The sequence below is a fragment of the Macaca thibetana genome, chromosome 14, assembly GCF_024542745.1.
Source record: "Macaca thibetana thibetana isolate TM-01 chromosome 14, ASM2454274v1, whole genome shotgun sequence".
NCBI classification, from domain to species: Eukaryota; Metazoa; Chordata; class Mammalia; order Primates; family Cercopithecidae; genus Macaca; species Macaca thibetana.
The window spans coordinates 102,004,856-102,023,575 of record NC_065591.1 but is presented as its reverse complement, the minus strand read 5'-3'; the positions used below and the strand labels follow the sequence as shown (position 1 = coordinate 102,023,575).

Below are 18,720 nucleotides of genomic sequence, written 5' to 3'. Positions count from 1 at the left end.
GGGAGGCTGAGGTGGGCGGATCAGTCGAGGTCAGGAGTTCCAGACCAGCCTGGCCAACATGACAAAACCCCGTCACTACTAAAAATACATAAATTAGCTGGGAGTGGTGGCAGGTGCCTGTCCTCCCAGCTACTCGGGAGGCCGAGGCAGGAGAATTGCTTGAACGCGGGAGGCGGAGGTTACTGTGTGTCAGGATTGTGCCACTGCACTCCAGCCTATTGTTATCCCATGGCAGGGGCAAACAGCACTTGCGAGATTACTTTTTGTGTAATAAAAAATATAGTCTGGAAGAGAGTTGAGGAAAATCATCTGTCAAGCTCTTTAAAACATTGAACAAGTAACTCTGAACAATTGTGCCACGTCTGTTCTTATTCTCACCTTTTAATGGATATATTAGGGAACCTGAGGCTCCAGGTCAAAAGATAAAGAGGGCACAGTGTGGGCCGCTGCCTTCAACAGCTAATTCCTGTGCAATGCACTGGGCAAAAACCTTTTCTACACATGGCTTTTTCTAACCAGGACTGGTGATACGAAGGGACATTATTAGAAAATACATGGGACAAATTACCAATTGCTTCGGTTTATAGTGCGGTAAGAGAGAATCCCAATTAGAGATAATGCTGTATAATCAAAAGTTTAGTTTATGGAGCTGTGAGGGATTGAGAGATTTCAGCCTGTGGGGGTTAAAACCTGGGCATTTGCTGCAGCTCTGCCACGAATTCGTAGTTGGAACTTGGACGAGTCACTCCAACTCTCAGGGCCTCCGATTCTTCTGCTGTAAAAATGAGGTGTTTGGACTCAATGACTTCTAAGGTTCTTTTTGCTCTTAGAGTCTCTTCTTTGGAAAAGGGAAAGGAGTAGCATAATTTTCATGTTAAAGGGGTAGGTCATTAGATGGCAAAAATGTGCAGTTGAGAGGAGAAAAGAGTTTATTTGGTTTTATAGTTTCAACATTTATTTTAGATTTAGGGTGTACATGTGTAGGTTTGTTACATGAATTTATTGCATGATGCTGAGGCTTGGAGTATAAATGATCCTGTCACCGGGGTAATGAGCATGGTACCCAACAGGTAGTTTTTCAGCCCCTGCCCCCGACCCTCTCTCCCATCTCTAGTAGTCCCTAGCGTTTATTGTTCCCATCTTAATGACCATGTGTACTCAGTGTTTAGCTCCCACTTACAAGTGAAAACATATGGTATTTGGTTTTCTGTTCGTATGTTAATTTGCTAAGGTTAACGGCCTTCAGCTGCATTCGTGTTGCTGTAAAGGACATGATCTCTTTATGGCTGCATAGTATTCCATGGTCCATATGTACCACATTTTCTTTATCCAGTCCACTGTTGATGGGCACCTAGGTTGATTCCATATCTTTGCTATTGTGAGTACTGCTGAAGTGAACATATAAGTGCATGTGTCTTTTTAGTAGAGTGATTTCTTTTCCTTTGAATATATACCCAATGATGGGATTACTAGGTCAAATTGTAGTTCTGTTTTAAGTTCTTTAAGCAATCTCCAAACTGCTTTCCACAGCGACTGAACTAATTTACCTTCCCACCAACAGTGTATAAGCATTCTCTTTCTCCACACTTAACGAGCATCTGTTTTTTTTTTTTTTGACTTTTCAATACCTAACCACTCAGACTAGTGTGAGGTGGTATCTCATTGTGTGGTTTTGATTTGCATTTCTCTGATGATTAGTGATGTGGAACATTTTTTCATGTTTGTCATTGCTTGTATGTCTTCTTTTGAGAAGTGTCTGTTCATGTCCTCTGCCTACTTTTCAACGGAGTTATTTGTTTTTTGCTTCTTGAATGATTTAAAATTTTCAGAGACTCTGGATATTAAACCTTTGTCAGATGCATAGTTTGAGAATATTTTCTCCCATTCTGCAGATTGTCTACTTACTCTGTTGATAGTTTCTCTTGCTGTGCAGAAGCTCTTTAGTTACATTAGGTTCCACTTGTCAATTTTTGCTTTTGCTGTAATTGCTTTTGAGGACTTAGCCATAAATTCTTTGCTAGGGCCAATGAAGAGAAGAGCCATAAATTCTTTGCTAGGGCCAAGGTTGCAATTGCTTTTGAGGATTTAGCCATAAATTCTTTGCTAGGGCCAGGTTTTCTTCTAGAATTTTTATAATTTGAGGTCTTACATTTAAATCTTTAATCCAGCTTGAGTTACTTTTTGTATATGGTGAAAGGTAGTGGTCTAGTTTCATTCTTTTGCATGTGGATAGCCAGTTATCCCAACACCATTTATTAAATAGGGAGTCCTTTCCCCACTGCTTATTTTTGTCAACTTTGTCAAAGATTAGATGGTTGTAGATGTGTAGCTTTATTTCTGGGTTCTCCACTGTGTTCCATTTGTTTGTGTGTCTGTTTCTATACTAATATCATGCTGTTTTGGTTATGGCAGCCTTGCAGTATAGTTTGAAGTTGGGTTATGTGATGCCTCTGGTTTTGTTCTTTTTGCTTTGGATTGCTTGGCTATTTGAGCTCTTTCTTGGTTCAATATGAATTTTAGAATAGCTTCTTCTAATTCTGTGAAAAATGACCTCGTTAGTTTGATAGGGATAGTATTGAATCTGTAAATGGCTTTGGACAGTAGGGCCATTTTAATAATACTGATTCTTCCTATCCATGAGCATGGAATGTTTTTCCCTTTGTTTGAATCATCTACGATTTATTTTAGGTTTTTTTTTTTTGAGACAGTCTCCTCTGTCACCCAGGCTGGAGTGTAGTGGCATAATCTTGGCTCACTACAACCTCCATCTCCCAGGTTTGAGTGATTCTCCTGCCTCAGCCTCCTGAGTAGCTGGGACTACAGGCACACAGCACCACACCTGGCTAATTTTTGTAATTTTAGTAGAGATGGGGTTTTGCCATGTTGGCCAGGCTGGTCTTGAGCTCATGATCTCAGGTGATTTACCTGCCTTGGCCTCCCAAAGTGCTAGGATTACAGGCATGAGCCACCTGAACAGGCAAAAGCTTTTTCTGCATCTGTTAAGATAATAATATGGTTTTTGTTTTTAATTTTGTTTATCTGGTGAATCATATTTATTGATTCATGTATCTTAAACCAGCCTTGCATTCCAGTCATAAAGCCGACTTGATCATGGTGAATTAAGTGGGTTTGATTTGCTGGTATTTTGTTTTGGATTTTGTGTCTGTGTTCATCAGGTATATTAATCTGTAGTTTTCTTTTTTTGTGTGTCTTTGCCAGGTGTTAGTATCAGGGTTGGGCTGGCTTCATAGAATGAGTTAGGGGGGATTCCCTCTCCCTCTATTTTTGGGAATAGTTTCAGTAGAATTGGTATTAACTTTTCTTTGTACATCTGGTAGAATTCAGCTGTGAATCCATCTGGTCCAGAGCTTTTCTTGGCTGCTGGGATTTTTATTACTGATTCAATTTTGGAACTTGATACTGCTCTATTCAGAATTTTTATTTCTTCCTGATTCAATCTTGGGAGGTTATGTGTGCCCAAGAATTTATCCATTTCCTCTTGATTTTCTAGTTTGTGCTCACTGATGTGTTGATAATAATCTCTGAAGATATTTTGTATTTCTGTGGGATCAATTGTAATGTCACCTTTCTCATTTCTGATTGTGCTTATTTGCATATTCTCTCTTTTGTCTTCTGTTAATCCAGGTAGTGGTCTATTGATCACTTTTATTCTTTCAAATAACCAACTTTTGGTTTTATTGATCCTTTGTATGGATTTGTGGGTCTCAGTCTCAGTTCTGCTCTGATTTTAGTTATTTCTTTTCTCCTGCTAGGTTGGGGGTTAGTTTGTTCTTGTTTTTCTAGTTCCTCTAGGTATGATGTTAGATTGTTAATTTAAGATATTTCCATCTTCTTGATGTAAGCATATTTATTTATTTATTTATTTATTTATTTGAGATGGAGTCTTGCTCTCTATCACCTGGGCTGGAGTACAGTGGCACAATCTCGGCTCACTACAGCCTCTGGCTTACTGCAGCCTCTGCCTCCCGGGTTCAAGCAATTCTCCTGCCTCAGCCTCCTGAGTAGCTGGGATTACAGGCACACACCACAATGCCCATCTAATTTTTGTATTTTTAGTAGAGATGGGGTTTCACTGTGTCGGCCAGGCTGGTCTCGAACTCCTGACCTCAAGTAATCCACCCAATTTGGCCTTCCAAAGATGTAGGCATTTAGTGCTATAAACTTTCCTCTTAGCACTGCTTTTGTTGCATCACAGAAATGTTGGTATTTGTGTCTCTGTTTCCATGTATTCCAAATAATTTTTTTTTTTCTTGAGACAGAGTTTTGCTCTTGTTGCCCAGGCTGGAGTGCAATGGCATGATCTTGGCTCACCACATCCTCCACCTCCTGGATTCAAGCTATTCTTCTGCCTCAGCCTCCCAAGTAGCTGGAATTACAGGCATGTGCTACCACACCTGGCTAATTCTGCATTTTCAGTAGAGACAGGGTTTCTCAATGTCGATCAGGCTGGTCTTGAACTCCTGACCTCAGGTGATCCACCCACCTCAGCCTCCCAAGTAGCTAGGATTACAGGCATGCACCACCACACCTGGCTCATTCTGCATTTTCAGTAGAGACGGGGTTTCTCCATGTCGGTCAGGCTGGTTTTGAACTCCTGACCTCAGGTGATCCACCTGCCTTGGCCTCCCAAGTAGCTGGGATTACAGGCGTGAGCCACCACACCTGGCTGAAAGATTTTTTTTTGATTCCTGCCTTAATTTCATTGTTTACTGAAAAGTCATTCAGGAGCAAGTTGTTTGATTTCCATGTAATTGTGTGATTTTGAGAGATCTTCTTGGTATTGATTTCTATTTTTCTTCCACTGTAGTTCTAGAGTATGGTTGGCATGACTTCAGGTGTTTTAATTTATTGAAACTTGCTTTTTGGCTGAGCGTGTGGTCAATCTTCCAGTATGTTCTGTATGTAGATGAGAAGAATGTACATTCTGTGATTGATGGGTAGAATAGTCTGTAGGTATCTCTTAGGCCCATTGGTCAAATGTCAAATTTCAGTCCAGAGTTTTTTAGTTTTCTGCCTTGATGATCTAATGCTGTTGGTGGAGTGTTAAGGACCCCACTATTATTGTGTGGCTGTCTAAGTCTTTTCATAGTCCAGAAGTACTTGTTTTGTTAAGCTGGATGCTCCAATGTTGGGTGCGTATATATGTTTAGGATAATTAAGTCTCTTGTTGAATTGATCCCTTTGTCATTATGTAATGCCCTTGTCTTTTTTTTTTTTCTATTGTTCATTTAACGTTTGTTTTATCTGATATAAAACTTGTGACTCCTGTTCTTGTTTATTTTCCATTTGCATGATAGATCTTCCTCCAACCGTTTACTTTGAACCTATGGGTGTCATTACATGTCAGTAGGTCTCTTGAAGATGGTAGATGTATGGGTCTTGTGGTTTTTTTAAAAATCTAACTTGTCACTCTGTGCCTTTTACGTGGGACATTCAGAATATTTACATTTAATGTTAATGTTGATATGTGAGGTTTGGATCCGATTGTGAAGTTATTAGCTGGCTGTTTTGTAATTTTTTTTTGTGCAGTTGCTTTACAGGGTCTGTGAGCCATGTACGTAAGAGCGCTTTGTGGTGATAGGTATTGTTCTTTCATTTCCATGTGTAGAACACCCTTAAGGATCTCTTGTAAGTCTGGTCTGGTGGTCAAAAATTCTCTTAGTGATTGCTTGTCTATAAAAGAGATGATTTCTTCTTTGCTTCTGAAACTTAGTTTGGCAGGATATAGCATCTTTGTTGGAATTTCTTTGAGAATGCTGTAAGTAGCCCCCAGTCTTTTCCGGCTTGTAAGGTTTCTGTGGCCGGGCGCGGTGGCTCAAGCCTGTAATCCCAGCACTTTGGGAGGCCGAGACGGGCGGATCACGAGGTCAGGAGATCGAGACCATCCTGGCTAACACGGTGAAACCCCATCTCTACTAAAAAATACAAAAAACTAGCCGGGTGAGGTGGCGGGCGTCTGTAGTCCCAGCTACTTGGGAGGCTGAGGCAGGAGAATGGCTAAACCCGGGAGGCGGAGCTTGCAGTGAGCTGAGATCTGGCCACTGCACTCCAGCCTGGGCGACAGAGTGAGACTCCGTCTCCAAAAAAAAAAAAAAAAAAAAAAAAAAAAAAAAAAAAAAGGTTTCTGCTGAGAAGTTCCCTGTTAGCCTGTTAGTGGTGTTTGGTTACATGAATAAGTTCTTTAGTGGTGATTTCTGAGATTTAGGTACACCCATCACCTGAACAGTGTACACTGTTACCCAAAATGTAGTCTTTTATCCCTCACCCCCATTCCACCCTTCCCCCCAAGTTCCCAAAGTCCATTGTATCATTCTTATGCCTTTGCATCCTCATAGCTTAGTTCCCACTTGTAAGTAAGAACATACGATGTTTGGTTTTCCATTCCAGAGTTTTTTCACTTAAAATAATGGTCTCCAGCTCCATCCAGATTGCTGCGAATGCCATTATTATTATTATTATTATTATTTTGAGACAGAGTCTCCCTCTTGTTGCCCAGGCTGGAGTACAGTGGTATGATCTTGGCTCACTGCAACCTCTCTGCCTCCTGGGCTCAAGTGATTCTCCTGCCTCAGCCTCCCGAGTAGCTGGGACACAGGGGTGCACCACCATGCCTGGCTAATTTTTGTATTTTTAGTAGAGACGGGGTTTCGCCATCTTGGCCAGGCTGGTCTTGAACTCCTGACCTCAAGTGATCCGTCTGCGTCAGCCTCCCAAAGTTCTGGGATTACAGGCGTGCCATTCTTTTGTTCTTTTTATGAATAGCCATATGCACTTCTGCTGGCAGGTTTTATGTTGGGCAGTGTGGTTTGACCTACAGCCAGTGGATGGCACTTATGGGTAAAAGCCGCTGCAGCCAACACAGATGGGCGTATACTTGATCCTTGTTACTGGAAGAAGCTCTCTTTTTCCTCAGGCAATGGGTTGATCTGTGCAGTGCGCCATGGTCCGAGCTCCCTGCTCAGCCCCCGAGGGGGAAGCCAAGATGGGTGGGTGGGGGGGAATAAGATAACTGGGGCTGGACGGGTAAGGACTGCTTACAGGTCTCCTAATGGCAAGCATAAGCACCGGTGCAGAGGAAGAGGTCCAACGGGCAGCCACCAAGGGCCCAGAGGTGTGCCTAGGTGTGGAACTGGGAAACTTCTCAGCTCCAGGTTCTCTACACAGGGAGTGGGGGCAGCCTAAACTCCTATTCCAGGAGAGCGAGTGGGTGCTCCAGATTGCTGGAGATCTGCCTGGAGGATCATAAATGGCCCCCCGCACCATGATCTCTGCTCAGGAAGCGTGGAGTGAATCAGGCCATCAATCTAGGTAAGAGGGTGCTCTATATGCCTGGAGATCTGCCTGGGCATGAAGCAAAGAGAGCGCCCCCTGCACCACAAACTCCGTACAGGAAGGGTGGGGTGATCTAGGCTGCTAATCCATGGGAGCAGGTGCTTCAAATGGCTGGAGGTCTCCCTGCGTGTGGATCAAAGAGGACCCTGCTACACCGAGGATTCACTCAGGAAGAGTGGAGCAGCTCAGGCTGTTAGTTCAGGTGAGCAGGTGCTCCAAATGTCTGGAGATACGTCTGGGGGTAGAGAGGGCCCTGGTGTGCCACGATCTCTAAGGCACCCAGCAATGACACATGCAGACAGTTCCAGGGTGCCAAGTTGGCTCAGCCTACAAATCTTTTTGCCCAGGAGAAACTGTGGCAGTGGCAGCTCTCCTCCCCTTCCAGGCCTGTGACAGAGGAGAGCACAATTCCAGTGCCTGCTGCTGGGACACCTTCCACACTTGCTGCTCAGTTCTGGCTGTGGAGGGCCCTACCCTGCTCCAGAACAAATGCTCCCATATCTAACCTGAGACTAAAATGCCTGCATGGCTACACTGCCAGGGTCATCAAAAAATGACTGACTTTTTAGGAGCCCAGATTAAAAGTGGCATCCTTCTCTTGATCCCAGGTGTGGGAAAATATCTGCCACTTTTCTGTGTCCAGGCTGCTCCCTAAGTTAGCTCCAGGGCGTGGGAGACATGAAATGCTCTCCCTTGGCCTGGGTTGCATGGAACCCCTGCAGAAAGATGGGCCGTGAGGGATTCTCTCACCCTCCTAGGTTCTGGGGGCTTCACTCACTTTTATTGGCTGGAAGCCATCATGGGGGCTGCCTGCCTACCTTCTCCTTGGGATCTGGGGTGTCTTGTTATGCTGGTGGATTCCCATTTTCCGTCTTAAATTAAAGCTCATAGAATTGATCTTTATGCACTATTTTGCTATTTCCACGTGGCTGAGGCATGCTCGAAGCCTGTAATTCACCATCTTGCGGGGAAAAAAAAATGAGTGATGGAGATTGCTTATATTCAGATACCAAAAGATGCATTAAGATAATGACAAGTCAAAGCACCACCTAGTCAAACCCTTTCTGAGGACACAGAACATACTCAGCTCTCACTTTTCATGCCCTGTTGGCTGGATTTCTTCTTGGCTGTCTTCTGTACAGGGCAGAAAGACTGCAGTGTGTGCTTATCATTGGGATGCTCTGGTGGGAAGCTGAAGCCTCAGAACAAGAACCCACTTCTCTTCACCCATGAATTGCCCACACCCATCAGGCTGGGCAGTGGCCCATGAAGAGTGCTTCTGTAACTATCCAGTGTCAGTCCTGGTCAAGTTCTATTCCCAACTGTGTAAGCCCAAAGCCGATGGGTGTAGCAACACAAAGCGGGGAAGCTAGTCACTAATACTTAGGAAATGCATCGGTTGGGGGCTTCCCTCCTCCCGCGTGGATGCAACTATCATCAATCAGCACCATACCCTTTCCCTGGTGGCATCCCTGTTGCTGCCGCAGTGCTCAGATCAACTCCATCTCCAAGGCCAGGTTATGTTCCATGTTTCCAAGGAGGTGGGATGAGTTGCGTGACTGGTGGGTTTGTAGCTCAGTCCTGTTCCCAGATTTTCCTTTGGGGAAGGAGCTGTCTGCAGGAAGCATAAGCACCTCCATGCCATAGTCTGCTCTTCCCTGCCATAGTCTCACAGAGGCCAGGCTCCCACCTGGGAGGGGCAAGTCTGGGGTTCAGCATTAGAAAGCCCAGTCGCCACAGGCATAAGCCCACGTTCTCTAGTGCTGGCTTTATCAAGGATGAAGGTGGTCTGACAGCTTCACCGCCTTACTCTTTTGCTTTGCTTCTCAATGGATTTAGCACCGTGGTTCTCACTTGAATGTGCAGCAGAACTGCCTGCCGGAGCTGTGAACACACACAAGCTGGGCTCTGCTACTAGAGTTTCTGATTCAGCATGTCAGGAGTGGGGCCCAAGAATCTGCATTTCAGACAAGTTCCCAAGTGAAACCGAGGCTGCTGGACCGGAGACCACACTGAAGACCCAAGGGACACTTGGCTAAGAGAAGGCGTTCTGTTATTGTTCCCTGAAACTCCAGAAGAACCCAGTGTTCTCAAAGCTGTCTGAGTCAGCTGGGCCTCCTTTGCTAACCTTTGCTAACCTGGGGCTGGCAAACAGTCCTCGGTCAGCATGACTAATTCTTACAAATCAATATCCTCTTCTAGCCCACGGCCTTGGGGAGAAACAAATGGTTATGGATTATCCTCATTTCTGTTCTATGTGGAAAGCAAGATGAGTCAACGGCAGCTGTACGTCAGCCCTGAAATGGCTATTTTAAAACAGAGTTGGAGACATGCTCAGTTCTCCTTGGATAAAACCTTGTACAGCACTGTGCGCAAATAAAGACTTTTTAATAATGACGGAGCCAGTGGATTTTAATGACTTGTCATTGAAGTGTAAAAGTACAAACATTTGCAGGTTAGGGAACCGTGTGATGAATTTCAGTGGATTCGGGAGAAGGCCAGAGCAGAGCGCGCGTCCCCGCAGACGTCCCTAGTGATTTTCTCAGGCCCTAGCCCTCCCTCCAAGGTCAGCACTGTCTTAAACTCTAACAGGTAGATATGTTTTACTGGCTGGCGCGTTATAAAATTGAGATCATTCAGCAGGTACTATTTCATGTCTGCTTTCTTTTACTCCACAAAGGCATGAATTCCTGAAAATGTTTCTCCTCTGATCAGCCTTGTTGCTGACCACACATCCTTCACTCCAGCCTCTGTTAGTGGGCTGCCCACCGCACAGCCCGCCTCCCACCTGCCACAAGTTTCTGCAACTTCCTGGCACAGTGTGGCTGTTCCGGTAGAGCCAGTTCCCTCTAGACGTGTCAGCAGCTGGGCCTTCCCATCTCCGGGGCTTCCTTCAGGCCTCCCACCCCCATCAGAAGGGCTTTCCCTTCTCGCCTCTGCCCATTTCATTCAGTCAGAGCAGGTGAGGCTCTACTACCCACCCCTCAAGGCTTATACCTTAGAGGCCCGTGCCTTGCTCTCTGTTCATCTGGGGGCATCTTGCTCTGCACAGTCCCTCAGGGATGTGGATTTCCCTGCACCAGGAGGAACACACGACCTCTTAGGCACCAAGTCAGGGAGATGGAGGCTACAGAACCCCACAGGGCTGTTCACCGCCTCGGCTTGGGAATGACACCTGTCTCTTCTGCCAATATTTCATGGTCAGAACTAGTCATGTGGCGAGTTCTCTTGGCTACAAAGGGGGATGGGAAAGGCAGGGGAGCAGAGGGGAGATTTGGTGAACATCCCTGTTGCTGCCGCAGTGCTCAGATCAACTCCGTCTCCAAGGCCAGATTATGTTCTATCATCCCGTCTGCACTTGGGCTCTCACGTGCTCCCTCTCCCTCCCGTTATTCTACAGTATCCGTACCTTGCACAACAGTGGTCTTCCAGGGCACATGTCTGGGGACGTTTGTGATTGCTGAGATTTGGGTGTGTGTGGCACTGACATCTAGTGGGGATAGGCTAGGGATGTTGGAAAATATCCATGCACAGGACAGCCCTCCCAACACAAAGCACGGCCCAGTCCTAAGCATCTGTAGCAGCGTGGCCAGAGCCCTGTAGTCCAGGATGCCATTTCACCTGGCGTAGGTCTTGCCTACTCCTGCTGAATTGCAACTCTGGGGAAAACAATCATGGTGGCCTAAAGCCAGCCTTGGTGACGGATTGTGGCCTGCTGCCCTGGCCCCTTCAGTGGGCCTGATGACTCCAGGAGAAATGAGGGACAGAAGTGACCAGGTTATGGAGCAGGGGCAGAGAAAATAGGTCATCTGAGTGATATTTGTAATGGCTTCACCAGACTTAAAAATACAGCAAATAGTCTGGGTGCAGTGGCTTATGCCTGTGATCCCAGCACTTTGGGAGGCAGAGGCAGGAGGATCACTTGAGACTAGGAGTTGGAGACTACTCTGGGCATCATAGTGGGACCCTTTCTCTACAGAAAAACAAATTGGCTGGGCTGGTAGCGTGTACCTGTAGTCCTAGCTATGTAGGAGGCTGAGGTGGGAGGATCACTTGAGCCCAGGAGTTTGCAGCTGCAGTAACCTGTGATTGTGCCACTGCACTCCAGCCTGGGTGGCAGAGCAAGAACTTTTCTAATATCTATAGATATAGATATACATATATTAATAGCAGATGGCAAGCCGAGTAGAGCTTCTCACCTGGAGTGCTCCTCCCTCCCTGTGGACTGGGCACTGGGCTGCATCGCCACCTCTGAGAGGAGCTGGCAGGTCCTGAGTGTGTACACTCAGGCCTGTTGCACCCTGTACCCACCATATTTCTTTATCCGTGCCTACTTTTTAGTTGGTGATTGAGCCACCACGCCCAGCCACGTTAATTCAACAAATATTTCTGACCCTCCTCAAAGTCCCAGGCACTGGAGATGCTGCAGAACGAGTGGCGTCTCTGCCCTCCTGGAGTCCCGCCTCTTCTGCATCTCCCTCGGCGCGCAGCACTGGGGCGAGGACTCCGTGGAGCTCAGTAGTCCTCACTTGCTGAGGAGAAGGGTAGAATTGGAAGTCTCAGAGTTTTCCATTCAGAAAGCTGCTAAAGCAGCTGCTGGGTGTCTCTCCCCCACCTTTTCTCGTGCTGACCCTGGAGCACAGTAGGCATGGGAGAGGGTGGCCGAGGGAGGAACAGGGAGGGGTGAGGGGTGTGCAGATGGCCAGATGAGGGGGTGCTTGTACCCAAGTCATCAGGAGTTGACTGAGTTACTGGTGAGTCCCGGGTGTGTCTGAGTCTGAGTCTGAGGTGGTAACAATGTCTCAGAATAAAAGCTGCCCCCCTTTTTTTTTCAGGCTGCTGCTGTGGGACAGTGAAGCAGATTTAAAATGGCTCTGCCCTGGTAAACCACCTGGTGTGTGTGTGATAACATGGCCTGGGACGCCTCTCTTCCCTTGCTCTGTTGGAAGTTGGTAGATACGCTCCAGACTGTACAGCCTGGGACTAGCCTTTGTCCATTACCATTTCTGGGAACTCCTTCATAGCCACACATTGTAAAATGAAGGCACAGGGGCCATGCCCCCATTCTTAGCCAAGCCCTGAGGCTCTGCTGCCCAACTCATCTAGGCCCCCTGACCTCTTGCCTACCAGGGCACAGGGCAGTTTAAGATACTGGGAAGGGGCCAACCTCAAGTAGCTCATGACCTTAGAGGAGCACTAAGATGCAGCCGTGGCTGGGCGTGGTGGCTCACGCCTGTAATCCCAGCACTTTGGGAGGCCGAGGCGGGAAGATCATGAGGTCAGAAGTTCGAGACCAGCCTGGCCAACATGGTGAAACCCCATCTCTACTAAAAATACAAAAATATCAACTGGGCGTGGCGGCAGGTGCCTGTAATCCCAGCTACTAGGGAGGCTGAGGCAGGAGAATTGTTTCAACCCAGGAGATGGAGGTTGCAGTGAGTCGAGATCATGCCATTGCACTCCAGCCTGGGTGACAGGGAAAGTCTTCATCTTGAAAAAAAAAAAAAAAAAAAAATGCAGCCCTGAGCTGGTGTGTGTGTGTGTGTGTGTGTGTGTGTGTGTGTGTGTGTGTGTGTAGCCTGGGTCCTGGCCACTACCTGAGCTGCTCTAACCCAGGCAGATCCAGATGCATTCCAAGGTGATACCTGGAATGGGGCAGCCAAGCAGTTTTATCCATTCATTCATCATATGTGAAGTGAGCAACCAAATAAAATCCCTGCCTTCATGCAGTGCATGTCCCAGGACGGGGACTGAGCAATAAAGGAGCCACACAGTTCATCCAATGGTGGTTCATGCTGTGGAGGAATAGAACATGGGGCACATCCAAGAGGGGGTACTAGAGCTACAATTTTCTAAATGTCAGGAAGGTTTCACTGAGAAGGTGATGTTTGAGCAGATATCTGAAGTGAGAGAGGGATCCACGCCGCACCTGGAAGGATAAAGCCAGGCAAAGGGAATGACAAAATCGTGGAGGTTGCAGCGAGCCGAGATAGAGCAAGACTGTCTTAAAAAAAAAAAAAAAGTCCAAAGCAGTGCAGGGAGGTCTAGAGGCTGAGGCATTCCATAGCTGGATCTGCAGGTACAACTTACCTTGTTAGATTTTATTAGTAGTATTTTTAGACAGAGTCTTGCTCTGTTGCCCAGGCTGGAGTGCAGTGGTGTGATCTCGACTCACTGAAACCTCTGCCTCTGGGTTCAAGTGATTCTCCTGCCTCAGCCTCCGGAGTAGCTGGGATTACAGGCACCCACCACCACACCTGGCTAATTTTTCTATTTTTAGTAGAGACAGGGTTTCGCCATGTTGAGCAGGCTGGTTTCAAACTTCTGACCTCAGGTGATCTGCCCACCTTGGCCTTCCAATGTGCTGGGATTACAGGCATGAGCCACCGTGTCCGGCCTAGATATTTAAGAGAATATTCTGATTACTCTGTGGAGACAGGATTTAGGAGGGCACAAGTGGAATCGGAAAGATGGGGCCTTAACATCCTAGAGACAATGGAAAGGCGAGGGTAGTGACAGGAATGAACATTTGCTGGGTGATGGCTCTGGGCTGAGTGTGGGACTTCCTGGCGTGGTGTTTGTTGCTGCTTTTTGCCACTGGGGCTCAGGCCCAGGATTCCATGTGTGATGGATGGTTACAGGGCAAAAAGCTTATCCAGCATGACCCACATAAAAAGCCTAGTTTGATCCTACTTCCAAAATGTGTCTGGCACTGGTTCCCCTGCTCCTGGCCCTTGGGTGGGCCTTTTGTGAGCTCTCCTGGATGGCCGTTGCAGCAGCTTCCTCCTGGCTGAACCCCTCTACTCTAATCACCCTCCTCAAAATTGTGCTCCACCATTTGGTACCCGTGTAAAAATCTTTGGTATTTTCCTTGGCCCCGGTACTACCTGTTTGCAGAGACCCAAAACTCGAATGTCTGTAGGAGCCTGTTGTAACAAAATCAGCAGGGCTGGTGGCAGCCATCAATGTAGAGAGTACACACATGGCTGGAGGCATTCAACGAAAAGAGAAACGAGTTGTACCGGCCAAAGCAGATGCATCTGTCATCAAGTCAAGTCCTGGTGTTCCCTCTTTATAATCTGTAAAGGCTCAAATCCTGAGCTGCTCAAACAGCGGCCTCTGCAGCCCGGCCTCAGTGTCTCTGGCTTCCTCTCTGTGCACTCAGTACTTTGGCCGCACTATACCTCTGTCCCTGGAAGGTGCTCTGTCATGCCTCCTTGCTTCTGTACCTGATTTCTCCTGACTTTTCTATTTCCTGCCCCCCAAAAGCTATCAACCTTCGGGACATAGGTCCAAGGCCACCTTCTCTGTGAACCTCTCCCATCTTCCCACAGCGTGATTGTTGGTTGCAAGCATCATAGACGAGTCCCCCTGCCCTGACTCAGATGGTGTTCTCCAGGGCAGAAGCCAACTGACGTAATAGCCACAGCATAGCCCTCAACGTGACGTAGACAGTGCTGATCCTTAGTTCTCTCCCCACACTCTTGTTCAGCATGTAACTTAGCAACTGCATCGATCAGTCAAAGGGGAAAATCAACCCAACACAGCCACTGTTTTTGCACCTCTGATTTGGACAAAGAGGGAAAGTACTGAACCCAAATTCAGAATCAGGATGCAGTTGAGTTCTGCACTAGGAGAGAGGCCCCCCGCTTGCTTTTGTTAGAAAGACTGGGAGAGCTGAAGGTAGAGGATGACATTTACATGGAGCTAAGGATTTTGTCTTTGCTGGTGAAGCAGAGATGGAGGTTATCCCTGGCAGGGGAGTCTGCAGGACACACCCTGGAGGAATGAGAGTGCTTGCCAGGCATACTGTGAGACGGGCCAAGGGTCTAGAGGCCATGGTGGGTGGGGAGGGCAGATGGTGGACTTGGGATGTCACTGTGTGGGGAGTTTTGTGTGTTATGGTCAGACATCCCAGCCTGATCAGAGAGGCAGGGAGTGTGCTGGGGAGGTAGGAGGGGGAGTGTCGGGGATGGCACAGGGAATGTCAAAGTTTCTAAGTATATCGTGAGACGGTTAACTCTAGCTACAGGGTAGAAGGATTTGAGGCGGGGTGGAGCAGTAGGGAGACTGGAGAGGAAGTGTTTGCTGTAACAAGAGCTCCCAGTCCGGGAGCGGTGGCTCATGCCTGTAATCCCAGCACTTTGGGAGGCTGAGGCAGGCAGATCACCTGAGGTCAGGAGTTCGAGACCAGCCTGGCCAATATGGCGAAACCCGTCTCTACCAAACACACACACACATACACACAAAAGAGCTGCTCCCAGGCCACGCCAAGGCCCAGCCAGAGCCATAGAGAAGGACGAAAGTGAGGCAAAGGTGATGAAAGTGAGATCTATTCAGAGGCTGAATGGAGGACTTGGGGGGCTGCGTATGTGCTCTGGGAGGGAGAGGGGAGAACGGGGGCCTAGGTGCAGGCCTCCAGCTGGGAAGGGAATTCTGTCTTTGACACCTCTCATGTCCTGGACTCTGGAGCTGGACATCCCACAGCCCTGTGTGGTGGGTTAAAAGATCCCCTTTCACAACAGAGGAAGTTGCTGAGCTTCAAGATTAAGGACCTGCTCAAAGTTGTGCAGTGCGGCAATGGGGGGTACCAGATTAGCAACTGGGTCTGGACCCCACTACCTCACTGCTTCCCACAGGAGTTCGCGCTGTCACGGCCTCAGGCCTCAGCCAGGGAGGGGTTGGAGTCTCATGGTTCCTGTCCCCGGGGGGAGGTGAGAAATTCTTCTCCATGAGCATCTCTCCTTGCCTTGGCTTTTTCTACTTTGCCCCAAGGCATTTTGCTTTACAGCTTGACAGAACCAATGTCTCTGGAAATGTGTTTCTTTTCTCTGGAAGATGCATTTGGACCCAGAAACTCTAGGCCTCTCAGAGGGTCTTTTGGGCAAAGCTTTAGTCATGGTGGAAAGGGAGGTGGTGTGCGCTTGGCCCTCGGCAGGCTGCAGGCCAGCCAACTGTGCAATGTTGCGCTGGTTCCTTCAGGTCAGCAGAGAGGACTCCCAAAGGGCCTGGTGATACTGCCACCTGTTCACAAGAACTACAGCCCTGCAGGATAGGCCTGAGTTAGGGGACGCACCCACCACCCTGGCTCCTTAGGAGTTCAAGAAGCACAAGCTGTGGCCTGACAATGCCCCTCTAGCTTCCTGCTAGGCCTCCAGAGCCTGGCGTTGCTCAATCCTTGTAATCCTTGATTCAAGTATTTCCTGTGCCACCCCTCTCACCATTTGGCATTTCCTGCTACCAATCTGGAAAGCGGTATCAGAAGTCTGTATATTAAGTTGTGAGAGAGATGGAGAAGGATCTTTTAAAGTCAGTTGCCATCTTCCTCTTTCCCCATCTGCCTACAGTCACTGCTAACAGGGTGATCGCAATGTCCCCAGGCACCGCGTGGCTGTGGGGAGCAGGAGGCAGAGTTGAGAATGTTTACCTTTTTGGACGACTCAGAGCCAGGAGATGATAGGGTGTGGAAGGCAGGAGCCAGGGGGGTACTGCCTGGATGGGTTCTGGGGTTCGTGAAAGCTGGTGCTAGGCCGGACACGGTGGCTCACGCCTGTAATCTCAGTACCTTGGGAGGCTGAGGCAGATAGATCACTTGATGTCAGGAGTTTGAGACTCGTCTGGCCAACATGGTGAAACCCCATCTCTACTAAAAATACAAAAATTGGCTGGGTGTGGCGGCATGCACCTGTGGTCCCAGTTACTTGCTTGAACCCGGGAGGCAGAGGGTGCAGTGAGCTGAGGTCGCGCCACTGCACTCCAGCCTGGGCAACAAAGTGAGACTCTGCCTCAAAAAAAAAAAAAAAAAAAAAAAAAAAAAACGGCTGGCGCTGGTGCGCCCTCACCCGCACCCGCCTTGGTCCAGGGGCCTCCTGTAGTCCCCACTCCCGCCTCTCCCACTGCTTCCCACCTCCCTTCAATGTAGGCAATGAAGTTGAGCTTGGACTAGAACAGGCGTCTTGCTCCAATCCTCCTTGTCTAATTTGCAGGGTTTTAACGTGTATTGCATTCACTATGGCACAATGTGCTTTGTCCTTGTCTTGTTAATTTGGCAACATACAGAGCAAACCCATAAATCTCCTCCAGAGTTTATTGAATGGCTTTTCATGTAGTTACCAAATTGTATTTGCCATCTCCCTTAATCTTTTCACATGCATATTTGAAAGAATTATTCAAATGAATGATAATTACATCCTTAGAAAGTGGAGAGCAGGGGGGAGAGGGCTTTGAAGGCTGAGACAGAAAGCCTTGCCTCGGGCAGGCCCCCACCCCCACCCCAGGGGCTGAAGGGGGACCCTCTGTGCACTGACACCCACCCACCCAGACCTCTGGACAAGAGCAGGAAGTGCATTTAAACACTGTACTTGCCATTCTTTCAGTGCTCTGTTCCTCACTGAGTTCTCCTGGGGAACTAGGAAGGGAATCTGTTTGGTTACCTCATTAAACTTTCCTATTTTTAATCTCATGGTGAATTTGTGCAAAATAGAAAGCACAGGGAAACGCCAGCGGCAGCTGCTTCAGCATAAAAGGTGTTGTGTTTGCAGTGGGCATTGTCAAGAGTCTGAAAGCTAAATAGGCCTTCTCTAAAAACACCCTAGAAGGTCCCTGAGCATGATTGGAAACATTAGAAATAAATGTACTGCCTTTTCCTCTCCAGGGCTACAAAGAATGCTACAGTGGAGACAAGAGGCCAGACTCTGAAATAACCTCCTTTGGACACAGAACCTACCACTCTTGCTTATCAGAGGCAGCGGACCCTGGATTTTTCCAGGGCCTTGAGCACTGAACCCTGGTCAGCTGGCTTGAGTCCCAACCCAAGCCCATCACCAGAAGCCTCAAGACAGGAAGATCTCAGTGAAACCTTTCCCTCTAATCCAAGTGACATCTTTGTCGCAGGTGTTTGTACATGAAAGCAGAGTGATGAAGGTGTGGGGGTCCACGGAAGAAGTAAAAATACAGCCCTAGTTCATATTTTTCCTAGTCTCTCCCTGTTCCCAGGTAAAGTTATAGCATGTTCAAGGATGTGCACTTATAGCATAACTGGTTTCATTCCTCAGACCCAAGTTTGTGTAGAATAACTCATACCAAAGATGACAAAGGGCCCGTTCCTAGGCCTGCCTTGCAGCACACTGAAGTTGGAAAAAGAATTCTGAAAGCGTGCACAGTGGGAATTGAATCATGAGGTTGTCTTTGAGCAAGTGCTTTTAGCTCTTTGAGTTTTAGTTTCCTCATTTCTAAAATAGGGATAATGCTTGTTTCATAGAATTTTAATTTGTGTAAATATATAGTACGGGACCCTCAGATGTGAGTACTCTTCTTGCTAGCCTCATCTCTCCAACTTTGAAAGCAGCAGTTGTAAACTAGAAGGGA

General features: G+C 47.6%; 1 protein-coding gene across 1 annotated transcript in view; it reads left to right on the top strand.

Annotated features, from left to right (window-relative positions):
• The window catches only part of RDX (radixin), a 115,970-nt gene extending 97,603 nt beyond the window's left edge, over nucleotides 1-18,367 (top strand). Inside the window, exon 16 of the mRNA XM_050757717.1 lies at nucleotides 18,008-18,367. The gene's annotated coding sequence lies outside the window, so the exon portion shown is untranslated. The remainder of the gene's footprint in view (nucleotides 1-18,007) is intronic.
• The last annotated feature ends 353 nt before the right edge of the window (nucleotides 18,368-18,720 follow it).